This window comes from Apodemus sylvaticus, chromosome 14, assembly GCF_947179515.1.
Source record: "Apodemus sylvaticus chromosome 14, mApoSyl1.1, whole genome shotgun sequence".
NCBI classification, from domain to species: Eukaryota; Metazoa; Chordata; class Mammalia; order Rodentia; family Muridae; genus Apodemus; species Apodemus sylvaticus.
The window spans coordinates 74,912,585-74,925,923 of NC_067485.1; the positions used below are offsets into that span (position 1 = coordinate 74,912,585).

Here is a 13,339-nt window from a genome sequence, read left to right on the forward strand (position 1 = left end):
TTTTGCTGATGGTTGACTTAAAACAGTTTTCTTCCTGACACATAGTTTTCCTCTTTCCAAATCTAGGTGTTTAATCAGTTCCTTTATTAATTATTTATCAATTACTGCATATCCACCTTTGCATACACAAACTTCAGTTAGACATTGTGAACACTAACTTTATCCTTTGCTTTGGTAAGAGTTTTAGACTTTCTGTGCCTTGGTGAAGAGTTAGCTAAAAATAGCAAAAAGTAAGCCTTTTCCCATTTCATTTAATACTGATTTTCTTCTTTCAAATTTGTGACATAAGGAAATACCGTAGTCCCTGGGCAGTGGTGGCGCATGCCTTTAATCCCAGAACTTGGGAGGCAGAGGCAGGAGGATTTCTGAGTTCAAGGCCAACCTGGTCTACAGAGTGAGTTCCAGGACAGCCAGGACTACACAGAGAAACCCTGTCTCAAAAAAACCAAAAAAAAAAAAAAAGAAGAAAGAAAGAAAGAAAGAAAGAAAGAAAGAAAGAAAGAAAGAAAGAAAGAAAGAAAGAAAGAAAATACCATAGTCTATCTTTCTTTATACTACCTGAGTATAGAAACTGAAAATTGAATACAAAGCATGAATACAAAATAAAAACTTGATTAACTGCATGTGTTTCCATAAAAATGATTTTTGAAAGAAGCATGGCATTTTGAAATCTTAACATAATATTTTTAACCTAGTAAAATATATTATCAGATTATTAAAATGAAACTATTGCACTAGCAAGATGACTCGGGCTAAGTAAAGGTGCTTCCAACAAAAGCTAAAGGTGAAAGGGAAGAACTAACTCCACAGAGCTGCCTTCTGACCTTCATATACGCCATGTACACACAGCACTCGGTCACTTGGGTCAGAGGAGGACTTGCTAAAAGGAAAGTGTCTGTAATTATTAGCTTTGACATAAGTTTAGGTTTTTTTATTAGATTGTTTTTATAAAGTCCCAGTGACATGGGTAGGCAATGGGAAGGAGATCTCTTGTCTGTAAGTCTCTCATGTGTAGATTTCCTGAACTGTACCAAGCTCTCCGGTTCTGTTCTCAGGCATCCATCCTCCTAGGCTGTGGCCTGCCCTTGCTGCCTTAGCTCCTTGCTTCCTTGCTCCTGTCTTTCTCCTGTGCCCAGGTCTGTCCTGGTCCTCTTCTTCTCATCGATCCGGTGGCATGTACCCTTGTGCTGGCCTGTCTGTGTGCTCTCCAAGGTTACCCCTGTCCCTCGTCTCCCTCCGTCAGCTTCTCTCTCTTTTCCCATTCCAGTGTGCCGACCGATCTTTTTTTTAAGGGGGTCGCATACTCCTTAGGAAATTGGTCCTCCCAATTGAAATACCTCTTTTTAAATGTATTTTGTTATGCCCTATATCTGTTTAGTCAATCTTCTCAAAGCAAATTTAAGAAAAGTAGGAAGAAATAGAACTATTTTCTAGTTTCTCTCTCTACTGTCTTTAACCAAATGTTAATCAGCCCAGTGGATATAAAGTGTAAACTATTTTATCTGCAATTTTTCTACCTCATATTTCACCAAAGAAATGATACATTTTCTTGGGTTAGTTCTAAAATGAACCTGCCCTATGTGGTTGCTGGGAATTGAACTCAGGACCTCTGGAAGAGCAGTCAGTGCTCTTAACCACTGAGCCATCCTTTTAGCCCCCGCTCCTCTTCCTCTTTGTGTGGGTTTCAAGACAGAGCTCCAGTCATCAGTCTTATACAACAAGAGCTGTATCCACTCTGCCATCTTGCCAAATACAATATCGTTGAATTTTTTTAAAGCTATTTTATTGGGCTTTTTTCCTCTTCAAGGATTTTCTTTGATGAGCCCTTGTCTAGGCTGAGACTACATGTGAGATGGGAGTGGTCTGACTGAAGGGTGCACCTCTGCGTTACTTTCTAGACAGCAAGCCTTGTTCCAGAAACCTCCAAACTGTAGGCAGCTCTGAGCTTTTTATTTATGAAACATCATGGGTTTTGGTCAGTGTGCTGTCAAGCCTCCACTTTAGAACGGCAAGTAACTGAAGGGCTTTGGGACAGCTTCAGAAGCTCTCAGCCTGTCTCACTGGCCCCTACACTCCCGACCAGAGAAGCACTGTCTGCCTTGTCAGCGATTTCAACTTCTCTGCAAAGTTCTTTGAAAAGTCCAGGGCAGTTTTTCTTTCCAAGGGAGAAGTCTCAGGGCTCTGAAACATTAGTGCTGGACTTTAGTAGCATCTTGAGAATAGTTCCCTTTTCTAGCCATGGCCAGGCAGCTAAGAGTTGAAGATATGACTGGCTATTGAGTCCAAGAGTCTTTCTTACAGTAGAAAGAAAAGGGGTAGTTGAAAATAGAGGGGCATGGCTCTAATGGGAAAGGTGTGGGCTTTGGGGCATAGCACCCATTATGTGGCCTCCATGGTCTTGGAGCCCGTAGTTCTCCCCTCCAGAGTGGAGAGGGAAGTACTCCCTTTGTACACTTGAGATGCAGATGGACATTTTTGAGTACCTGCTGCTGCTGCTTCCCGTTATCACTTGCCCACCGTCCACGGAGAGCAGCGTGCATAGGCTGGGCCTATGACTGGAATAGTAAAGTCAATATAAATAGAGGAACTGTAGTGGAGCAGTAGAACCAGGGGCAAGAAATGGACCAGTGAGGGTCGGGGCAGATACTATGAGCTTCGAACGGAACTTTGTCCTGTTGTGTTAGCTGGTTTCTTGGAGGAGATGCTGATAGAAGGGTGAAGGAACCTCTTCCCAACCTTACCACTTAGCCCGTGGTTTGTTGTGCTTTGCTCCCTGACACCTCCTAAATACATGAGAGCGCTGAGACCACAGAGCGCTGGTCACATGGCCCACCGTGAGCATGCCGTGCTCCATCAGCGGTGGCTCTCGGCCTTCCGACTGCTGCCACCCTTTGATACGGTTCCTGGTGTTCTGCTGCCTTAACCATAAGATGGTTCTGTTGCTGCTTCATAACTAACTTTGCTGCTGTTATGAATCATAATGTAAATATTTGGTATGTAGGATATCTGATATGTGGTAGTTTTTCGAGACAGGGTTTCTCTGTATAGCTCTGGATGTCTTGGAACTCACTCTGTAGACCAGGCTAGCCTTGACCTTAGAGACCTGCCTGCCTCTGCCTCCAGAGGTCAAATCCTCATGTATTGAATCTTCAGCTTTTTTTTTTTTCTAATATTAGCCAGAGGAAACTCCACTTTATTAGATCACGCCCACTTGACCAAGTCTTTCTCTGCATAATTGTGGAATTAATATCTCTTCATATCTCCATGTGCCTGCTACATTGGAGGAGTTGGAGATTCTAGGCAAGCCAGAGTCAGTACGGTTATTCTTAGAATTCTGCCTACCTCAGAACATTAAAGTGAGTATAGCAATCTCAGATTGATATCTCCTCTCCTGAGCATTCTACATTTGTCACTGTGTCTTTACTGGTAATGGTACATTTGAGAGTGCCTGTCCTGCTCAGCATCGCAGTCATGCTTGTCAGTGTTTGCTGTGGGGCGTGCTGAGTGTTCTACTCCACCTTTAGAGTTTCCTCCGATCTGAGATGAAACACAGTGCTTCATCCCACTCTCGTGCCGCTGGGCAGCTGGGGACTCTTCATCTTCATTCTTGGCTTTGAACCTCAGAAAGTTTCTTGACTAATATTTGGAAACCTTTTCATTTCTGTGTACTATTTTCTTTTGGAACTGTCATTGATTAGACCTTGACTATATTAATTTCATCTTCTAATGTTGTTTCTCTTCTTGGTCTCCTCATTCTTTCTTTTTTGGTTTTTCGAGACAGGGTTTCTCTGTGTAGCCTTGGCTGTCCGGCAGTGGTGGCGCACGCCTTTGATTCTCATTCTTTCTAAGAGCTGTTTTAAAATTGTTTAAACTTCGTATTGGTTCTTCTGAGTTTTACATCACACACTCTAGTCCTGCACTTTTCCTTTATATCCTTCCTTTGCCCTTGCAGCCCCCCCAAAAAACACACAAACAAACAACAAAGAAGTAACAAAAAGCATAGAAAAGGTATTATCATGGAAGCCACAGTGTGTCAGAGTGTCCCACAGTAGATTCCTCTGTCCACGCATCTTCTCTTGCAAATGTTCATTGCGATGAGTCATTGGTCTGGTTTTAGATCCTTGGCTTCTAAGAAACCATTACTATTGGATCCTCATTGGAACTCCTTCCAACTATCCTGTGTCACAGAGAACCTGAAGCATTGGAACAGCAGAACTGGCCCTTTCACACACCCCAGCCAGTCGCAGATGACATAGATGCTGAGGTGGGCCAACTACAGCTTTCCTTGATTTTATTCATTATCCTTTCTATGTATTTTCACTTCTAAGTAATAGAACACTCAGCTCAAAATGGCTGAAGCAGTAATGTTTTGTTTTTGTTTTTTAACTTAACAAGGAATCAAGAATTATTGCTTCTAATACTGACCCAGGGACCAGCAACTGACCCAGGGACAACCTCGGATTCCTCTTCCATCTTCCCATTTTCTTCCGTGTGTGATGATGTATTTCACCTCTTTGTCCCATCAAAGTTGGCCACAAAACATTGTGATTCTTACTGCATAACAACACGTAACACAACAGCATAACAGCATATGGACTGTCTCTTAAGTCCTCCCCACCCATCCCTAGCCCCTTTTAGTAGGGAAGAAAAATCTTTTCAAGAATCTCATTGGCTCCATTAGTCAGATTTAGGTTACCTAGCCAGTTCTAGCTGCCCAGAGTAACTGGCCCCGTGAATGCCTGACTAACTGGACACTGAGTGCTGGTTTTAGGTCCTTGGACCTTAGGAGACTTTTCATGACTACAGCCAGGTCTTGACACACAGCCGAGCTGTGTCTCATCGCTGTCGTGTACCGTGGATCCGGTGTTGTAATGTAGACTTGCTCTTCAGTAGGCTCTGTGGCTTGCCAGAGGCAGCTGTCGTCACTCTGTAGACTGAATCCATTAGCTACGGCTTACTGTGTAGGCGCCTGGGGAGGCCTTAGGCTTGCAATGCTTGCTGTCCTCCTGCGAAGGCAGAAGGCTATCACCGTAGACCCCAATGCACCCCGCAAGGCACCGAAAGGCAAGCCTTCTCCTGCCTCCTCAGCATGATGGTCCTGGGCTCTTGTTGGCAGGGTGTTGCTTCAGCAAGAATGACTCTAGAAGGCTTATGTGTGGAGTGCTCATCTCTGTCGTATCCTCAAATCCAGCCTGTCTCCTGATTTTCACATTTGTTCTAGAGTGCTAGCTGTGTTTTTCCATGGAAGGAGAGAAGAAACATGTTTTTAATACACAAGCAATATAAGCCTGCCCCTCTTTTGTTTTCTGTGGATTTTGTGCATCCTCTTGCTTTTTATTAATAACTTCATACTCTGTTGTTGTTGTTGTTGTTGTCGTTGTCGTCGTCGTCGTCATTGTCATTTGTTTGGTTTGGTTTGGTTTTTTGACATACGATTTCTCTGTGTCGCCCCAGCTTTCCTGGACTTGTTCTGCAGACCAGGCTAGGCCTCACATCACAGAGATCCATCTGCCTCTACTTCCCAAGTGCTGGGATTAAAGGCATGCACCACCACCTGGCAACTTCTTATTCTTGATTCTCTTAATACATTCCCTTTCCTTTAAATGGAAATATCTCAACTATTTTGTGATCACTAGATGTGCTTTTCCATTTAAGTGATGTGCTTAATACTGAATAAAGTTGTGTCGGGCAGAAGAGATAGCTCAGGGATTAAGAGCACTGGCTATTCTTCCAGAGGACCCAGGTTCAACTTCCAACACCTACATGGCAGCTCACAACTGTCCGTATCTCCAGTTCCAGGGGGATCTGGCACCCTCACACAGACATATATGTGCAAGCAAAGCAACCACACGAAAATAAATAAATTCTAGGGTTGGGGATTTAGCCAGTGGTAGAATGCTTTCCTAGCAAGATCAGGGCCGGCCCCGGTTCAGTCCTTAACTCTGGGGGGAAAAAAAGAAAGAAAAGTAAGTTAGTTTTGTTTATGTGATCAGGGATTCTTTGGGCTGACCTAATGAGGGGCGATTAGGAGTTAGCATTTTTCATTGAGAAAGTGTCAGGCCCTGTAGGTCTTTCCACTGGTCTGAAAACCACCCTGTCTACTTAGAAAGAGGAATCATTATAACCCAGCTGCCAGGGCTCCGAAGGAACATTGAGAGGGTGTCTTAAGAATGATGATATACTTGCTAATTGGGCACATTGAAACTTTTATAATCCCAAAATCTGAAATCTACCATGTTCAAAAAGACAAATGTTTTGTCCACATGCCACAAGTGGAATTCCCAGGTGACCTCATGTGACGGGTTGAGTTAAAATGCAAGTTTATGAAGTTATATAAAATTACCACACACCTGAGTAATATAAAGAAAGTATAGATGAAACATAAGGAATCCCGAGTCCAAGGCCAGGCCACTCTGACACGCGGCTGCTCGCACACATCAGGTGCCGGCGAGCTGCTGAGCTGGCCTGGGCAGGCTCATTTCTTGTGTTCTGTGGGCCTCTTGGGCCTTTGCTCCTCAGAGGTCTTCTGCATCTCCTCCTGGCCACGCCCTCTCCCTGCTTGTAAACCCTCTGTCCCCTGCCAGAGTGAAGAAGCAGCAGTCACCAAGCTGGCTCTGGGAAGGCCGTCCAAGGAGCTCATTTCCTACAGACAGCGACTCCTGTCTTGTTGGCTCCACGTCCATCTTTCAAAGGCCCCTTAACTTAACCCCTCATCTCCACACTCTCTCCTGCAAAGAGCTGTGTGCTCATGTATATCTCTCTTTGCAGAGAGGAGTCAGTATTCCGTTCCCTCTGCCTTCTCTGCCCTCTGAAAGCTTTATGTCTGTGTGTAGTATACACATCACTGTGCTAAGACCAGGAAGCAAGCAGGAGTAGTCTGTATGTTCAGGAAGTTGTGTGCTGCAGGACACACTGGAAACAGCCAGGAAATGATGAGAATGCATGGTCTTCAACAGTTTCGTGCATGTATATAATACATTCTGCTCACTTAATAGTATATGAGGGCAATTTCAAATAAATTAATCACCCTGTTAGCTACTGAAGAACGGCTCACCAGTCAGCTGCCTGCCTCCCAAACCTGAGGCCCTCCTCTGTATGCCCAGTGCCCATGTAGCTGTGTCCTGTGTTCACGCAACCTTAGAGCTGGAGAACAGTGCTGGGAAGCCCTGCGGCTGCTGCCCCGTGAGCCCACCCGGTTTTTGAGCTCCGGATTCAGTATGGGACCTTGTCGGAGGTGATTGATTAAGAAGACATTTGAGTCACATCTGGGTTCTGTACAGAAGTACCTCATGTAACTTGATGTCCTTTAAGTTGGAGTTCACTCTTTCGTTAGGGAAGAGTGACCAGGGAAGAAGATGGCACGTGCTCAGAACTAAGGCCCTTTTCTCTGCAATAGTTTTGATTGGTAGTTGTCTGAACTGAGCGTGTGGAACCAGAGTGTGTGGAGCGGAGATGATGGGTGGGAAAGGGCTGACTTATTTAAACTTTTAATGGAGGCACTTGTTTTCATACCATGAAGCTATAATTTCTTTTATACCTTTAGCTATTTTAGAAGTTCAAAATGGCAGATAAAATCGGTGTCTGGTTTTCTTTTTAAGATTTATTCTGATTTGTATGTTATTTTACATATATTTTTGTGTGTATGAGTGTCTGTATGTGTACCATTGAGTGCATTGTCCAAGGATGCAGGAAGAAGATGTCAGATCCCCTGGGACTGGAGTTCCAGGCCTGAGAGCTGCCATGTGGGTTCTGGGAACTGGACCTCCCCAGCTCCGGGCTGTTCACGTGTGAGTCACTATTGCATGGCGGGCGACCTCCTGCCCTGCAAGGACCAGAGGAAGGAAGCGCCAACAGTGGGCCTGCCGTAATTGACCTCTTGTGTTCTACAGTGGAGATTAGGAGAGATGGCCTCAGAGTGGGACTGGGACCCCTCTGTCCCTTTCTGTTCACAGACAGGCTTTGTCACTGTTTTACATGGCATACTTAAATAGCAAGTTCCTTGTTTGAAGGGGGTACAGAAGGAGGTACAGCGTGCTTAGCTCACTCTCCGTGCACATTTTCTCCCTTTAAGATTTTGAGTGGAAACTTGTGGGATTTTTTTTCTAAGCATGAAGTCATTTTTTTTAATGTTGTTTAATTAAAATAGAATTGCACCCCCCATTCTCTCCTATGTCAGCCCTTCCCAGATTTATGACCTCCTCCCCTTTAGACATTGTTATTACTTATATATATAAATAATATAACTATAACCTGCTGGACCCTTTCAGGGTTGCCTGCATATGTGTTTCTAGGGCTGACCACCTAATATTAGATAAGAATCCTTGGGGAAAACTAATTCTCCCCTTTTCAGTGTGAAATCATAATTTTTTTAGAATGATAGTAAATTTAATACAAAATAAGTCATTCAGATAATATATGTTAATTTTAAAAATTATTATTAAAACCTGTGCTTCATGAAGGAGTACTATACTCTATAATTTCATATTCTCTTTACTCTTTATAATTATAAATATTATATAATATACTATTTATAATTTCAGTGTTCTTTACACACATTTTTTTTCTAGATGCTTTGATTTTTTTTTTAAGGTAGACCAAGAATTAAGAAACTTGTTTTAGATTATTTAAAGTTACTGATATTTTGTCATTGATTATAATTTAGTTTAAAATGAACCATATTCTAAACGTGTGGATTTAGTATGTTATCTAGACAGGGGTTGTCATCTATATTATTAATTGAATTTAAATGCTGTGATATTCTGATGAATAATTTTTAAAGAAAAAATATGAAGAAAAAATCAAGATAAATATATTCTTGAAGTGTTTCCCTGAGTCCACAGATTCAGTGCTACAAAAGTCAGGAGTATTTCATGAATGAAGTTAATTGCCCACAGGGCACATGTTGGCCTCTCTAAAATTCTTATAAAAACAAAGAAATTAATTATCCAGCACGAAAACAAGGCCCACTCTTTCTGGCAAACATTCAATTAACTTTTTAGTGCTTGTTGTTTAATGTTAGTTTTGACCAACCAACCATTGAAAACTGTTTTCCTTTGAAACCAGGCTAGAGCAGAAAATAGTGTTACTTGTAGCTGGTTAGGTGGTCGGGGTCATTGGGTCATCAGCTCTTTCCCATGATCTCTGAAGTCAGTGACCTGTTTTGTTTTGAACTCACTGTAAGATGTGCCTTGAACACATTTGGTTTTGTCTTTAGTGTTTAACAGAGCCAACCTCTGAGATATACTAAAGTAACCAGAAAAAAAAAATCAATTAATTAGATTTCATGAAAAGATACTTCGATACTGTAATAATGCTGTTAACAAATTATACCTTATTGGCCAAGGCCTGTGACAATCACATTTAAATGATTTTAGTGAAAGTAGATACTTTCTTTTGTATCTTTTCTTTCTGATGTCTTATGAGATAAACGCCTCAGTACTTTGGAAGATTTGATAAACCTGTCGTTTTGCTTATTGGCTTTCTTTGTCTTTGAACATTTTGGGTACACACCCATAGTCCCCCTCTATTTTCTGAGCCAAGTTAAGAGTTACTACTCAGACTTTAACAGTTCGTCCTTGTACAGTGTGTGCTGAGCACAAGGGTGGGTATCCTCTGCACCCCAGGCAGACAGCACTGGGGTGATGCAGCTATTTTCTGTTCTGTGTACCCCCAGTTTTCCTGTCTGTAGTTCGAGCTCTCAGTTGGACCCTCAGAAGGGTCTCTTAGTACTGGGACATTAATGCATACATGCTAAAACACGCTTGTTTCCTCTTAGTACTGGGACATTAATGCATACATGCTAATGTACGCTTGTTTCCTCGGGATTAAACCTGGGGAGAACTGTGGCTCAGAACGCTTTGCAGGTCCATTCTTGGCATTTTCCTGCATTGCCAGGGCTCACCAGGAAGTTTGTCTGTTTGAGGATCATTTAACTCAAGTAGTATCTATCTGATACTTTTAACTGCAAGTCAGCCTTTCCCATTTTTAATTAATGAGAGGCAGAGTGAAATGTATAAATATAAGACATTATGTTTAGCATTCAATGATGAGTCTGACTGAGATCAGTTACTAAAATTGAGATTGCAAAATATTGATTACCTTTGTTTTTTATTTCTTTTACATTGGAATTCTCTCCTTTCTTGTTATGTATGCTCCACTCTGTTTTTTAAAGTAGTCTTTCTATGCAACTCAAGCTGTCTTTGAACTTGCATCCTCCTGCCTCAGATTTCCTGGGCTTGCAGGCCCATGTATCACCACACCCAGCAATTTGGAAAAGTCTTTAAAAGTTACTTTTGTGCTTGTTTTATTTGTGTGCCTCAGCTCAGGATCCTTTCTAACTCCGTGTGTAGTAATGCCCCTGCCTGGACACAGGAGAACCCCATCTGCCTCCGTGTCCCCTGAGAAATAGTCCTCCCTGTTTCTTGGAGCCTTTACTCTGTTTTTAACTCCCCTGCCCTAGACTCCTGCATAGCTACTGTATTGCAGCTTAGACTGAGCCGTTTCTCATGGACAGCCAGCTCCCTTCGGGGACATTTGATTTGTAGGAAGTCATTCCATTTAGCGTGGACTAGAGAGATGACCAGAGAGCTCACTGCCCTTCTAGAGCTCAGTTCCCAGCACCCATATTGTACTGCTCACAACTACCTGTAAGTCCAGCTCCAGGGGACCCAGCACCCTCCTGTGGCCTCTCTGAGCACCCCACACATAATGATATATTCTTACAGAGATACAGACACAGCTATATATATAAAAATATTTTAAATTTTTTTTTAAAATATTTGGGGCTGGAGAGATGGCTCAGCGGCTAAGAGCACTGACTACTCTTCCTAAGGTCCTGAGTTCAAATCCCAGCAACCACATGATGGCTCACAACCATCTGTAATGGGATCAGATGCCCTCTTCTGGTGTGTCTGAAGATAGCGACAATGTATTAACAGACATGAAATAAATAAATAAATCTTTTAAAATATTTAAAATTGTGCTTCTTAATATTTATTTTATTAAACAACCTTTCTGATCGTTTGAGCCAAGATCATGCTGTACAACATAGGCTGACCTCAGACTGGCCTATACTCCACCCTAGCCTCTTTTGCAAATGCTGAGAGCAGAGGTCTGTGCCACTGTGCACAGTGAGGGCTTTGTAACTTGTGAACTGTGTTCCCCTTCTGATTTGAGGGCATGCACTTACCTGTCCTGCTTGTGATATTCTGCTGGATGCTTTTTATACACACTACATGTTGGTGCCTATTAACTGATCTCCTGATAACCATCCCCACGCCCCTCAGCCCCGCCTCACAGCCACCACTTCCTTTCCTAAATTTATGATTTGTTTTTTTAAAAGGGACAAAGTGTCTAATCCTATCAAGGGTCTGTGTTTGGTATGTTTTTATCCTGGGAGATAACTCTTATCTTTGAGTCAGATTCTATGATCGCTTAAATGATGCAGAGTCCAACTCTGTACAATAGACCAAAAGTTTGACGACTCACCTGTAAAGATGTAATTTTAGGAGAAACAGAAATAAATATTGCGCAGCTCAGACTGCTGATTTTTCTCTTCAATTTAATCACCTTCCTCTGGTAGATATATTCTTTTTATGTAGCGTATGCTACAGTTTTCTCAGGAGCTCACCATCTCTTAGGGAACATGGGGCAAGGATTTTGTTGTTTAAAGTAGGAGATAAACTCCAGTAAGCACTACAGAATATTTAAGTGTTGCAGGTATCTAGAAAACATCATGCTGGTTAAGGGTAGCAGAGAATTTTCATGGCGTGTATGAGTGAGAACAGAATCCAGTATCCCTGGAAATCAGAGCCACAAAGAGAGAAGCAGTAGACATGACCAGAAATAATATGATTCCACTTTGGGAGGCTTGCTGTTCAGACCATGTTAGCTGTCTCTTTGACAGAGAGGCTGCTCCTGTCTGATGTCTGGATGTTGTGTTAGTTAGTTCCCTTGTTCTTGTAAGGGAGTTTAAGAAAGGTAAAGAAACACACAAGCTGATTTGGAAAGCGTTAGTTTACCTCTCAGTTTGAGGCAGATACACAGTCTGTCATGTGGAGAGGTGTTACACACGGGTGGTCACATTACAGACAGGAAGCAAGAGACGAATGCTAGTGTGCCGCTTTCTCATGTATTCAGCACAGGACCCACTGTGAAATAGCGCCACCGTGGTCACAGTGATTCTGTCCCTCTGTCTGGAGACTATCTACCCGTAGGAATGTCTCCTAGATGACTCTTGAATCCAGTCAAGGTGACAGTGAAGATTAACCCCACAGGCATGTTCTTCAGAATTAGTGAGTGGATCAGAAATAGGACATAAATTCAGCCATAATTACCTAAGTGGTAATCTGTACTGTGTCATCTACAGAATGTTGGGAATCTAACCCAGCTCTTCCACATGAGCAGCAGGTGCTCTTTGGAGCCATCTTTCTAGCCTGGAGAGCATATTTCTTTGTGAATGTGTAGAATGTCTTTGTCTCTATTATGCAAATACAGGCAGTGCTGGTGTTGGTACCCAAGGGAGTTGTATATCCCTAAAGTGATAGATAGGAAGGAATAAAAAAGGGCCAAGTTCTGGAGCCTGCATGGTGATGATGCTTGCTTCCTTTAATGTACATTGGAAAGTCAGTTTGCTTCCATTCAGATGAATTTAGAAAGATGTTAGTGTAAGATCGAGATCTTTGTCTTCCCCCAAATGATAATAAGCTTAAATAAGCATTGTTTTCTATAAAAAAGCAAGGACCAGATGTTGCAAAAAATTGAAGCCTTTCCCGTTTTACTTATTTCCAGTTGAAATTGGTATTAAACAGTTTGTTGGTTGTTTTAAATACCAACTCATAATAATCTAGGAGTAACTGGAAAGAGATTCTTATTCAGGGAATTATCTAGATCAAGGTGGCCTGAGAATATGTCTATAGAGAAGTGTCTTGATGTCCCAGGAATTGTTGTACAGGGAAAAGTTGGATATAAGTTACATCTCCGCTAATTTGAAAGTCAACTTCAATGTGATGGTTCAAGCCTACAGTAACTGGAATGCTGAAGCAAGAGGATTGCCAAAAGTTTAAGGCTAGCCTGGGCGAGATAGTGATTCCTTCTCCAGCCTTGGTTGTAGAGTGAGACTCTGTTTTAGACAAAAACAAAATTATGAGGTAAAAAGAAAAAAAAATAGAAGAGATGAATAATTCAAATGATTTGCTGATTGCAAGAAGTTCTGAAGGTAAACAACATTAATGCTTGAAGTTTGAAAAATAATGACTTAGTTGAAACCTGACAGAAATGCTTTCCCAAATTTAGATAGGTGATTTGTAGGAGAACCTAAGGAGTCCCTGTCTGTTCTGTG

General features: G+C 42.1%; 1 protein-coding gene across 1 annotated transcript in view; it reads left to right on the forward strand.

Annotated features, from left to right (window-relative positions):
• The window catches only part of Taf3 (TATA-box binding protein associated factor 3), a 149,537-nt gene that overhangs the window by 60,957 nt on the left and 75,241 nt on the right, over window positions 1–13,339 (forward strand). The gene's annotated exons all lie outside the window — the stretch shown is intronic.